This window comes from Mustela nivalis (assembly GCF_964662115.1).
Source record: "Mustela nivalis genome assembly, chromosome: 9".
Lineage (NCBI taxonomy): Eukaryota > Metazoa > Chordata > Mammalia > Carnivora > Mustelidae > Mustela > Mustela nivalis.
In genome coordinates, this window is record NC_139028.1 from 97,394,699 (window position 1) to 97,407,177 (window position 12,479).

Sequence of the window (12,479 nt, forward strand, 5' to 3'; positions counted from 1 at the left end):
TTTTTAGTTTTTGCATTCAGTTACTGTGTAGCTCTGGATGAAACATTACCTGTTCTACCCCTAAGCGAGAGACCTGATTAAGATAAAGACTTTCCTGGGTCGATACTTCCTGAATATGGGCTAAAATTTACTTAGGCATGTATTCCACCTTCTAAAATTTCTTCCCCCTGCCTATGAAGATTGAAAACTCTTCTTTTTTCATATTTTTTTAAAAAGCCCTATGCCTCCTTTTAATTGAAATGAAAATCTTATAATATTCCTTGGAGTTATTTAAAACTTAACCAGAATTTAAATGTGACTAAAATAAATCAAAGAATAGATAATTATAGGTGAAAAATCTATTTTGAAATATGTAGATCATATTCTTCGCAAGTACATGGAATGAGTAATGAGGTGGAACAGGTTCATTGCTGAAGCTTAGGAAGCTCCAACACTATCTAGGTCACTTTCAACATCACAACTCTTGGCCTGCTTTGTTTTCCAACAAAGTCTCTCCATCTCTCCTGGACCCTCCCACACCCACGAGCCCCTTTATCCCCACAGTCTCTGTAGTGGACTCTACGATTGTTCATTCAATGTTAGTTCTTTAGCGGCTGGGAAAGATATAGACCCTTTGCTCTGTGTTCAGTCCTGTATGATTCTGGGTTCGTTACATACATCATCTTATATAAACCCCAGGCCTCCCTCATTTTATAGATGAGGAAACAGGAGCTCAGAGGTACTGGAGACTTTGCGCTAAGGTATATCAAACATTTGCAAAGCTTTCATTTGATTCCAGGTTTCCCTGACTAGGGATCTTCTGCTATTTTTTTTATATATAATTTTTTATTTTTTATAAACATATATTTTTATCCCCAGGGGTACAGGTCTGTGAATCACCAGGTTTACACACTTCACAGCACTCACCAAAGCACATACCCTCCCCAATGTCCATAATCCCACCCCCTTCTCCCAAACCCCCTCCCCCCAGCAACCCTCAGTTTGTTTTGTGAGATTAAGAGTCACCTAAAGGCAAGGGAAGCAAGGGCAAAAATGAACTATTGGGATTTCATCAAGATCAAAAGCTTTTGCATAGCAAAGGAAACAGTTAACAAAATCAAAAGACAACTGACAGAATGGGAGAAGATATTTGCAAACGACATATCAGATAAAGGACTAGTGTCCAGAATCTATAAAGAATTTAGCAAACTCAACACCCAAAGAACAAATAATCCAATCAAGAAATGGGCAGAGGACATGAACAGACATTTCTGCAAAGAAGACATCCAGATGGCCAACAGACACATGAAAAAGTGCTCCATATCACTCGGCATCAGGGAAATACAAATCAAAACCACAATGCGATATCACCTCACACCAGTCAGAATGGCTAAAATCAACAAGTCAGGAAATGACAGATGCTGGTGAGGATGTGGAGAAAGGGGAACCCTCCTACACTGTTGTTGGGAATGCAAGCTGGTGCAGCCACTCTGGAAAACAGCATGGAGGTTCCTCAAAATATTGAAAATAGAACTGCCCTATGACCCAGCAATTGCACTATTGGGTATTTACCCTAAAGATACAAACGTAGTGATCCAAAGGGGCACGTGCACCCGAATGTTTATAGCAGCAATGTCCACAATAGCCAAACTATGGAAAGAACCTAGATGTCCATCAACAGATGAATGGATCAAGAAGATGTGGTATATATACACAATGGAATACTATGCAGCCATCAAAAGAAATGAAATCTTGCCATTTGCGACAACATGGATGGAACTAGAGTGTATCATGCTTAGCGAAATAAGTCAAGCAGAGAAAGACAACTATCATATGATCTCCCTGATATGAGGAAGTGGTGATGCAACATGGGGGCTTAAGTGGGTACAAGAAGAATGAATGAAACAAGATGGGATTGGGAGGGAGACAAACCATAAGTGACTCTTAATCTCTTCTGCTATTTTTACTGTTCTGTATGGTCTCCCTCATGAACAGCGAGGAAGAGCAGAAAACCAATATTTATCAGTGACCTAGTGGTTGCTGGGTTATATACAAAAATTTGATATTTCACCTTATTCAATTCTTCAAATGCAAGGTAGAAAGTAGTATCCCTCCTGTTTTTTGTTTGTTTGTTTTGTTTTGTTTTATCCCGGGTTTTTAGAATAAAAAGAGGTTAATTATCTTGGCCAAAATCGTGCACTCATTATTGAACAAGAACAAAACTGAAACAGGAACTCAGCTTGTCCCAACTGTGACTAACATCTCCGAGCTGGGATGGCTTCTGGTAACTCCAGTCCTCTCTATACGTATTGGACAATTTTCACAATAGCATGTAATGTTTTCCTCATTTTTTTAAACATCAGTTCATATTTTATAGGGCTCCTTACAAAATCAAAAATAAGCAGAAAGAAAGAAAATCCTTTATAACTGAGCTGTCCAGAAAATATTTCATTTGAATATGCCCAAACATATACAATATATATAAATATAACAAAAAAGGGTTATAACAGATAAAAGTTTATTTTAGCTATTCCTTTACACAGTGAATTTTAATGGTTGCTTAGTTTTTTATCATATGGATTTATCAGAATGTATTCACTTCTCTTAATTAGCCATGCATAATTTATTTTCAATTTTCCCTTATGAGAACAGTGATGAATTAAATTCTAGGCTACACAGAACTTTATTTATAGTGTACAGGAAGGAGAGGGACATGTGTTTATTAAGCCAAACCAATAATAAAATGTTGCAAATTCAAAAACACTAAGTGCTATTTTAGAAATCCATCAATATATGGTGGTAACTAAGCATTCCAGTAGTAGAGACTGACCCAGATGGTGGAGAAACTGACTTGATGTAATATGAAAACGTTATAAGTGTTGAATAATTCAACAGAGATTTTCCAGTACTTTCCAGAGTCTGCCTTAAGAAGTACAGCATGGCAGGGAACTTAAAGCCTATCAACTAGTCTAGTATTCTGAATGGTGTCAGTGTTCTTACTTGAACCGACATCCTTGGACCCCAGTGTGTCTCTCTTTTCTCTCCTCTTGTTCCTCCTCCACTTTCTTTTCCTTTTCTTCTTCTTCCAACTCTTTCTCCTTCTTTAACCACAGAAACACTCACTGGCGTATGAACTATGCAATCGATACTTCAATAATAAAGGCGGCCAACTCCTTTTTAAATATTATGATATCAGGGTGTTTTCCCTCTGACTTTACCTCCCCCTCCCAATTCAAACAGCTGCCTCTGTATTTCATTGCCTCGCAGGAGGTTCATAGCAACAGGAGACAGAAATGAATGTCTTTCTGCCTACCCCCCCCACCCACTCCACCTCCCCTAAATCCAAGATTTTCGAGGGATACTGGGAGCTTCGAAAGGAGGTAGAAGGGAAGGAAAGAGCATTTCTTGGTAATAGCAGAGGAGTCTGTACGAAGATGAGGGAAGGAGAATCTATCTGTGGGGTAGGGCCTGAATCTCATTTCCTTTATAGCAAAACTAAGAGCTAGCAGAATGGTCGTAGGGTATATACAACCCCAAACAGGAGATGTTCATCCTCACAAAAATGTCCTGCGCTCCCAGTGAAACCCAGAACATCTGTCACCAAAGCTGAAAGGGTTATGGATATAGGAAAAAAGCAAGACTGTGGTTAAACAGCAACAGCTAAGGGGAGGAGGACAATATTTTGGCGTGGCGTAAAGCCCCAGACCCAGAACAAGAACCCGGGAGTATCTTCCAAGAATGTGCGAGTTCAACCTAACCTACCATTCTTGTAAGATGGAGATTCAAAATTCGATTATTTGTTTAAAAGTATACAAATCTGATAGTTCTCACTCCTAACAAGTAGACATGTGATAGCCCTGAAAAATAGAAATAGAATAATTACAATATGACCAGAAATGTGATATTGTTTTTCTGAATTTGTAGACTAAAATTCATACTGCTATGTATATTTATAAGACAGACATTAGCTCTGGAATCATGCTCATTTCCATTCTGCCTACATTTGGACAAGCTCGATGACTGAACTAAGGATATTACCAGAGCAGTTAGCACTTGGCAATAGGTCTTTCTTCTTCTTGGCACTTTACCTATTTCAAGCCACTGACTATGTTCAATTATCTGCACTGTCAAGAGACTAAGCTCGAGACAGGTGAATTGACTTACCCAAGATCGCACGATTTTCAGGAGTAGGATTCCCACCCAGATCCGACTGGACCCTAAATCCCTTGTTTGATCTTTCTATTCCCATTCCAAAGTACTTAAGACCCTTTTCCTGGCAGTTGTATCAAACGGATACTTGATAATTCCATAATCTTCAATGCCCTGCCATTAATCCGTCCAATTTTGCCATCCATTTTTTTTAAGCCACAGATTTGAAATCTCTACAAACTATAGTCATGTATGTAGCAGAAGTGTTTCGAGGAACATCCAACCAGAAGGAAGAAATCCACCGCCACAGGTTAAAGTATTTAAGTCTATTTGCTAAAGGAATGTGGAAGAACAAAGGCTCCTACTGGGGTGGGGGGTGGTGGGGGGAGGAAGGCAAATTAGTAAAGAAATCTTCAGGGAAGTTGGGTCAGGCGATTTCAATCACTTGCCTCTTCCCCTGGCTGCACTTGTACACGGTGACTTAGCTGTGGGTCCCAGAACAATGCAGTAATGAAAAGGGATTTCAGTCAAGGAGTTCCCAATAACAGGAATAAAATTGGCCCATAGTTTGCATAATATTTTTGTCCCTGAAAGGGCTTTATTACCATCAAGCCTAGAAGCAAGCATGGAGTCCAGATGACTGCTGTGAGGTTTGATCAATTCAAGTTTGAAAGCCAGTTTTATTTGCTTGGATGCATGGTTCAGACTGCAATCCATTATCATTTGTCACTCATAGGTTCTTTTTCAAAATCCCCCTCTGAAGTAGTAGAACTATTCCTTAGAGAAAACAGGCCACACAAGACATTTGAAAGTCTGGTGATTTTGAGTGATGTTGAGTGGATATCTCTTGCTGAAACTAAGAAATACATGACTTTTACTCCCCTCCCATGAGCTGGGAAAGAAATAAAAAGATTTCAAAAGCACCTCTGCTTACCCAGCTTCCTTCTACTTAATCACATGAAGGTTTAAACCAAATGAGACAAAACTTAAAGATGATTTTGGTCTCTGAAGAAAAATACTGGGGATACTACATTTTTAAGGAAAGTATTTTTATTTTATCAACTGACACTTTGGGGGGAAAAAAAAAATCATTGCACTTTGGGTATAGACCTGTCACAAACTAGTCTGTTTCCCAGACAATGGCAAAGCACTTAGAACGCTGCCTAGTAAGCACTCAAACATGCTGGCTGTCAAATACCAGGTGAGAAAGGAAAGGTCAAAACAAGCTGTGTTATTAATAAAGGCCAATCTGCAATGTTCTGTGCTATCTTCACAGTGACTCCAAATGTTCCAGGTCTTTCGAACTGTGTCTTCGGAAACTTGCCTTGATTAATCTCACACTCTAAGATCTGGCCTTTATTATATATTGATATACTTCTTTGTTAACATAAACTAGATTCTTTTATTTTTTAATTGTATGTAAGTTTTATCTGTATTACATGCACAACTTCTCTTATACCTTTATTTTGACTTCAGGGGCCATTACTAAATTCCTAATTTGTTCTGGCACCAAGGATACCATGAACTGACCTCAGAAACAATCTCTTACAGGGCTTTAATTATTGAGTTTCAATATTCATTGTTGTACTGTGTGAGAGGACGCTGGCTCCATTTTCCACTTGTCTCCAAGACTATGCCCTAGGAAATCCCAGGAGTTGAAATTCCCTGGGGATGAGTATTTGCTCCAGACTTGTTTGGGATGCTAAAAGGGGACTGAGTTTAAAATGAAGACATTGGAGGTCCACTCACCATCAGAAAGCGAAGTAGGACTAAGCTGTGGAGAAAGTTCAAGGGAAATGATGACATTTGCCTAGCATTGCATCTACTCCAGATTTTAGAATAAAATTTAAACTCCTACTCAGTACATGAATGGGCTGTTGCCCACACGTATTACTCTGTCCATTTACTGATATTCCTCCTTTACTGTTTTCCTTTCTTTTTCTTTTTCTTTTTTTTTTTTTTAAGATTTTATTTATTTGAGAAAGAGAGAATGAGAATATGAGCAGAGGCAGGGGGAAGTGTAGAGGGAGAGAGAGGAAGAGGGAGAAGCAGGATTCATGGTGAGCAGGGAGCCCAATACCCTGCTCGATCCCAGGACCCTGAGATCATGACCTGAGCCAAAGGCAGATGCTCAACTGACTGAGCCTCCCAGGCACCCCTTCACCCTTACTGTTATTTAATGCCAGTACTTTCGTTTGGTTGGTTGGTTGCTTGCTTGCTTTCAGTTTCTTGAAGCTTTAGTGCTTAGGACCTTTGCCTGAAATACTTATCCTTAGTCACTTAGTTGGCCCTTCAACTTTCAGCTCAAATATTCCCTCCGAGACGCCTTCCTGAGTACCTAATTTCTTTACTTCTACCTTGTTACTCTTCATCAAAGTATGCTGTCCCACTTTGTTGACCATGATTTTGCCTCTCTGGAATGACTTGACGCTATTTACTCGGCATCGTATTCATTGTCTTCTTCCTCCATTAACACAAATGCTGGGTAAGGACAGGCACCATGTCTGTCTTTTACAAAGCTTTATCCTTAGTGCCCAGACTGAAGCTGGCCTATATTGGTACCCAGTCAATAGCTGTTGGAAGAATGAATAAATGAATGGGGGGATGTAGATACAAATGATACTTGAGATGTTTATTAGAACAAGATGAATCTATCAAGATAGAGGAGCTCGTGGGGATTTAGGGCAGAAATACAAAGAAGAGAAGAATTTTTGCCTTGTGTGGTCTATGGCAAACACTCTGGGCCCAAAGGCAGCAATGTTAGGTGAGAGTACGTGTCCAACAGAGAAGAGGCCAGGGAATTTCAACTCCTGGGATTTCCTAGGGCATAGTCTTGGAGACAAGTGGAAAATGGAGCCAGCGTCCTCTCACACAGTACAACGATGAATATTGAAACTCAATAATTAAAGCCCTGTATCTGCATCTAGTTTGTGAGTTAGAGTTGAATGAACCTGGAAGAAATCTGAAGGTTCAGGATTACTGGAGGATTTGAGGTCATTTTGGGGATTTTGCAGCCAATCAATGGGTACCAACACTGATAATTTTTCTTGGCTACTGACAATGTCCCAGGCACTATGCTAAACCATTTATAAGAGTTATCTTGTTTGACTCTCATAGTACCTCTCTGCATAGGTATTATTTTTGCTCTCTTTAACGTAAGTTTACTGAGGTTTATAGAGATGGAGTCACTTGCTCAAGGTCATAAAGGACAACACACAGTACACCTTGATCTCAATACCGGACTAGCTTCACTCCAAGCCCATACTCAAAACCACTTCATTACTGTTTCTCAGTGGGACACTGCACTGCTGACCTTTTGACAAGTAGTTATCTGTGTGGTAGGACTACCTTTCCATAGCATCTCAGGCTCCACACTAAGTGCTTATGATCCCCCCAGGACTACAGTCCCACTTCTCTGCAGAACACTGTGTTAATAAGCCTAAAAAGACTTATGGAGAAATGTCTTCACTACCAATATTCCAGGCACTTCAAACTTCCCAAATTGGAGATAATGTATCTCCTTGCATTCCCCAGAGCCATACTGGACTGAAGAGTCTCTATTAGAATAATGGTAATCTACATCTTTCACATAAATAAAAAATTTGCATAGAGCAAATAAGACAACTTCTCTTGGTACACTCAATGCATAGCACTTTCATATTTGATTCTATTATAATCTCCAGAGCAAATAACCAAAAATTTATTTATAAATCACCATCATGTAGGAAATTGTTTACAAAGATCATGGAAGTATCAAAATTTTTTTGGAGGGGGATTATGAAGTTTCAAGATTAAAGCTAACTACTATCTCATATAGAAATGTGAATTAGATTTTTTACTACTATGACCCAAGACTTGTACTACTATTAACTGTACTCTGATTCCAATACCAGTTCCTTTCCAACCTCTCCAGCAGCTGTATGTGCACATTCCCCAACCCTACCTCCCTGGCTTCACAGTCTTCCCCACAACTAAGTCTCTATGTAATGTCCCTGCTTTATCTTCTACTTCTCACCAAGTACCATTAATTTCTGTCAGTGTTGTCTCTTCACTACTCCCTGATGCCTTTTACTTTTCACCTTAACACATTTACTCTTTTCATTTATCCTGCCAAGAATTCCCTTCTTAATACTTCCTGCTTATCCAAGTGCTATCAATCCTTCACTGGCCAAATATTTCCTCCTTCATGGCCATGTGAACCTAATACCATTTTTTCCTTCTTCTAAAGGCCCAGAGTTCATTTTTCCCCAGTCAGTAAGTCTCCAGCCTGTTTGGTCAACAGAATTACCCTGTGGATATTTCTTTGAAAATATAATTCCTATGTCTAAAATTCCTATGCCTAAAACTCCAAAGGTTCTGATTTAATATATCTATAATAGGGCCCATGAATCATTACTGGAAGGAAAATTATACACACACACACACACACACACATGCACGCACACACACACATATCCACACACACACATATATATACATATACATACACATATATATTTAGGAGAAAAGTATATAACATAAATACATGCATTTATATAACTATATATATTTGACTAGGTTATTTCTGATGGTCAGCCAGGTTCAGAAATCACTCAACTGGCACATCTAGTTATTTTGCCTAAATGGTTTTATTTTCATTTTATCACCATTACCATCATCATTAATATTATCATCATCATCATTTTGTCATTTCACATATCACAAAAATTTCCTTGCTTGGGTGGATCTGTGTCTTATCCATCAAGGCCCTAAATTACAGAAGGCATTCAAATATTTTCTGATAAATGTATTGTGAATTACTTGCTAACATTCTATTTTAATCTATTTGACCTTTCTCTTCTGGTCAAAGAATACATATATGAGAATATCTTATTTTAATAATAAAAATTCTATTTTATTAGACTGGGGCCAATGCTAGATTGGAATATAAAATTGTACAGCTGACATGTCTCTCTCTTACCTCAAGAAAGATAAGAATATCTACTAAGTGAAATAACTTTCAGGAACTTTTAACAGAGCTTTATTCTTGTATCCTGCGGGTGTCACAAAATATTTTAACAGGTACAAATATTGTAGATTCTTTCTTGATAAACTCATTTGAAATCCCAGTTGGAGATGTGTATTCCGTGTAGCTTTGACACAGGTGAAAAACCACGTGTACAAATTGTGTTCATGAGAAAAGAATGGAAGTGAAAATGAGTGCTAGTCTCCCAAACAGCTGATATTTTTAGTCAAATGACAAATGCACTGATGGTAACCATGACAGTATAAAAGGAAGAAGAAAGGAAGGAAAGGAGAGGAGAGGAGAGGAGAGGAGAGGAAATGGGAGGGGAGGGAAGCGGAGGAAAAGAAAGGAGTCCTAAATTATCATAAAACAGAGAAAAAGATGAGACCGTGGTGAGAGGAAAAAAGAAGAAAACAAAAATGAAAAGAGATGGAAAAAGAAAGATAAGAATTAAGGGAATTGTGAAAATAGGAGAAGAAGGAAAGAGAAAACGATGCCATCAAAGGTCTTTGTTGGCAACATATATCCACATGGTGAGACTGGATCTTATACACAAATATACTTTATTCCAAGTAAAAGAATGCAAAAGAACGGATACAGTGTTGGATCTTAGAAGACGCCCTGAAGTAAAGAGTTTGAAGCTAGTTGTACTCGTTTTACCATATGTCTGTTCTGATTCTTGATGTTATTTTAGTTATGGACCCTTGATATTCCTAAATATGCCTTTTTGGGCCATCCCTTTGTGCTTTTACTTCCAAGGAAAAGATATGTGTACAGAGGATGAAGATACAGTGAGTTATTAAAAGAACAATGACAAAAGACTATAAGAGTATCTCTTTATCATTGAGGAATCTTGTACCTGAGACACCAAAGCCACTCTGATGAAAGGGAATGGAACACAGGCACAAGGCAAGAAATAAAAGGGAAAGGAAATGAGTCGAAGACAATTACTAGCTATGCAGATGCAGTCATCTGAACACCACGTATGCCGTTATGGTGCCATCAAGACACCGAGGCATCCTTCTCCCTCCAAAAATTACACCAGCAACAACTATTGATAATTACCAAAGGAATTATATTTCAAGATTGATGTGTGAGTTGAAGTGGGCTTGTGAGCACCTGCCAAAGCAGGCAAGAAAGAACCACTTACTGCCAAGACTTGTGCTTCAGTCACATCTTATGACTGCTTTGGCTCCTGTCCTAATATTCAAGTGAGTTTAATTCCCAGCAACACTACATGTAAGGTGTGCAGACACAAACTTGGAATGCTAATATAGAAAATCCAATACAGAACTTAACAGAGTTTATGGAAAAAGCAAAGCTCGTGTACAGAGCATACGGTGGCTAAATGTCAGTGTAGGCTTGTGAGCGGATATGGATTGTGTACAGAGATTTGGGGCAACCCCAATTCTCTAGAATATGGCAAAAAAAAAAAAAAAATTAGAAAAAGCTCCTGTAAGGCACAAAGAGGGTTGGCTCAGTTTATTCACTTTATAACACAGAAGAGGCCCTCAAGCCCTCACTAAAAGTCAATTTATTTGTAAATTAGACACACATTTCAGTCAAGTGATTACCAGATTCCCAAGCTAAGACAACTCAGAGTAAACTAGAGGTTCAAGTGGAGAGAGTGGAGGGAAGTTACTATAAGAAAACACACTGAACACAAAAGAAAACACAAAATACAAAAGAAACAAACAAAAAACAAGAAAATCACATAACCACTCCAAAGATTTGGTGGAATTATTCAAAATGTAAGATGTCTGGGCTTATTTGCTGAAGGTTCCAGCAGTTTTACATAAAACTCTGGGCTTAAAGTTCTTTGAATCATTAGCTATTGACTTTGGTCATCACTAAGTGTGATCTACCTATCATGTTTATATGTTACAGCTCAATTACAAACACATACAGATAGGAAGCAAGAGAAAGAAGCATTTACCCAAGCATAAAGACTCCACCTGAAATTTAAATTTAAATATTAAAGAAATCACCAAAATATTCAACAAAAATAATTCTCAAAAATAGAATATTATCTACAACTTTGTTACCCAGGAAGTTTTCAATATGATATATTCCAAAAAAATAATCATTTTCTCTTGTCACCTTCTGCTTTCTGGGATTGATAATTTCCTTTAAACAAAGAAGCACAAGGTTTATACTCAGAAAAAACATAAAACACCGTTGAAAGAAATTAAAGAAGATACAACTAAATGAAAAGACATACATGTTGAGGATCTGAAAACTCAGTATTGTCAAAATATCCATACTACCCAAAGCAATCTACAGAGTCAGTGCAATCATTATCAAAATTTGAATGGCATTTTTTTTTTAACTGAAAGAGGGAAAAAAAAATTTAAAATTCATATTGAATGACAAGGACCCTGAATAGTCAAAACAAATTTGAGGAAGAGAGCAAAGATAGAGAGGTCACAACTTCTGACTTCAAAATATATTAATAAGCTACAGGAATCAAAACAGTACAATAATGGCTTGAAAATGACAGACACATGGAACAATGGAACAGAAGAGAGAGCCCAGAAATAGAGCCAAGTATACTACAGTAAATGGTTCTTTGACAAAGTCTTCAACAAATGATGTTGAGAAAACTGGAGATAGAGATTGATAGATGATCAATAGAAAGATTTTCATATAATATTTTATCTGTCTTTAAAATATGAAAATAAAGGACAAGGATGTAGAAAATTGGAATCTTTGTGTAATGTTGGTGAGAATGTAAAATGGTACAGCTGCTATGGAAAACAGTATAGAGGCTCCTCAAAAGCTTAAGTGGACCTGCTGCCAAATGATTCAGCAATCCCATTTCTGAGTATTTATCCAAAATAAAGAGATCATTGCACTCCCATGCCCATTGCAGCATAGTTTATGTCAGCCAAGAGGTAAAAACAACCTAAATGTCCACTGGCAGACACGTGAATAAAGAAAATGTGGTACATACATGTAGTGGAATATTATTTTATCTTTAAAAAGAAGGAAATTCTGTCATATGCTACAACAGATCAACCTTGAGAACATTAAGCTAAGTGATATAAGCTAATCACAGGAGGACAAATTTCATGATTCCACTTATTAGGGGAGTCTAAAGTAGTCAAAGTCATAAAAGCAGAAAGCACAATGATGGTTGCCATGGACTGAGGAGAGTAGGGAAGTGGGAGTCGTTCAAAGAATATAGAGCTTTCATCGTGCAATATAACAAAGCTCTAGACATTGCCGTACAACAATGTGTTAACAATACTATACTAGACACTTAAAGTTTGTTAAGAAGTTAGCCTTCATAGCATGTTTTTATCATAATTTTGAAAAAGAACATTAATTGAAATATACACTTAAA

At 37.8% G+C, this 12,479-nt stretch overlaps 1 protein-coding gene across 8 annotated transcripts in view; it reads right to left on the reverse strand.

The window, feature by feature from the left end:
• Window positions 1-12,479, reverse strand: part of LRRC4C (leucine rich repeat containing 4C) — a 1,100,263-nt gene that overhangs the window by 430,822 nt on the left and 656,962 nt on the right. The gene's annotated exons all lie outside the window — the stretch shown is intronic.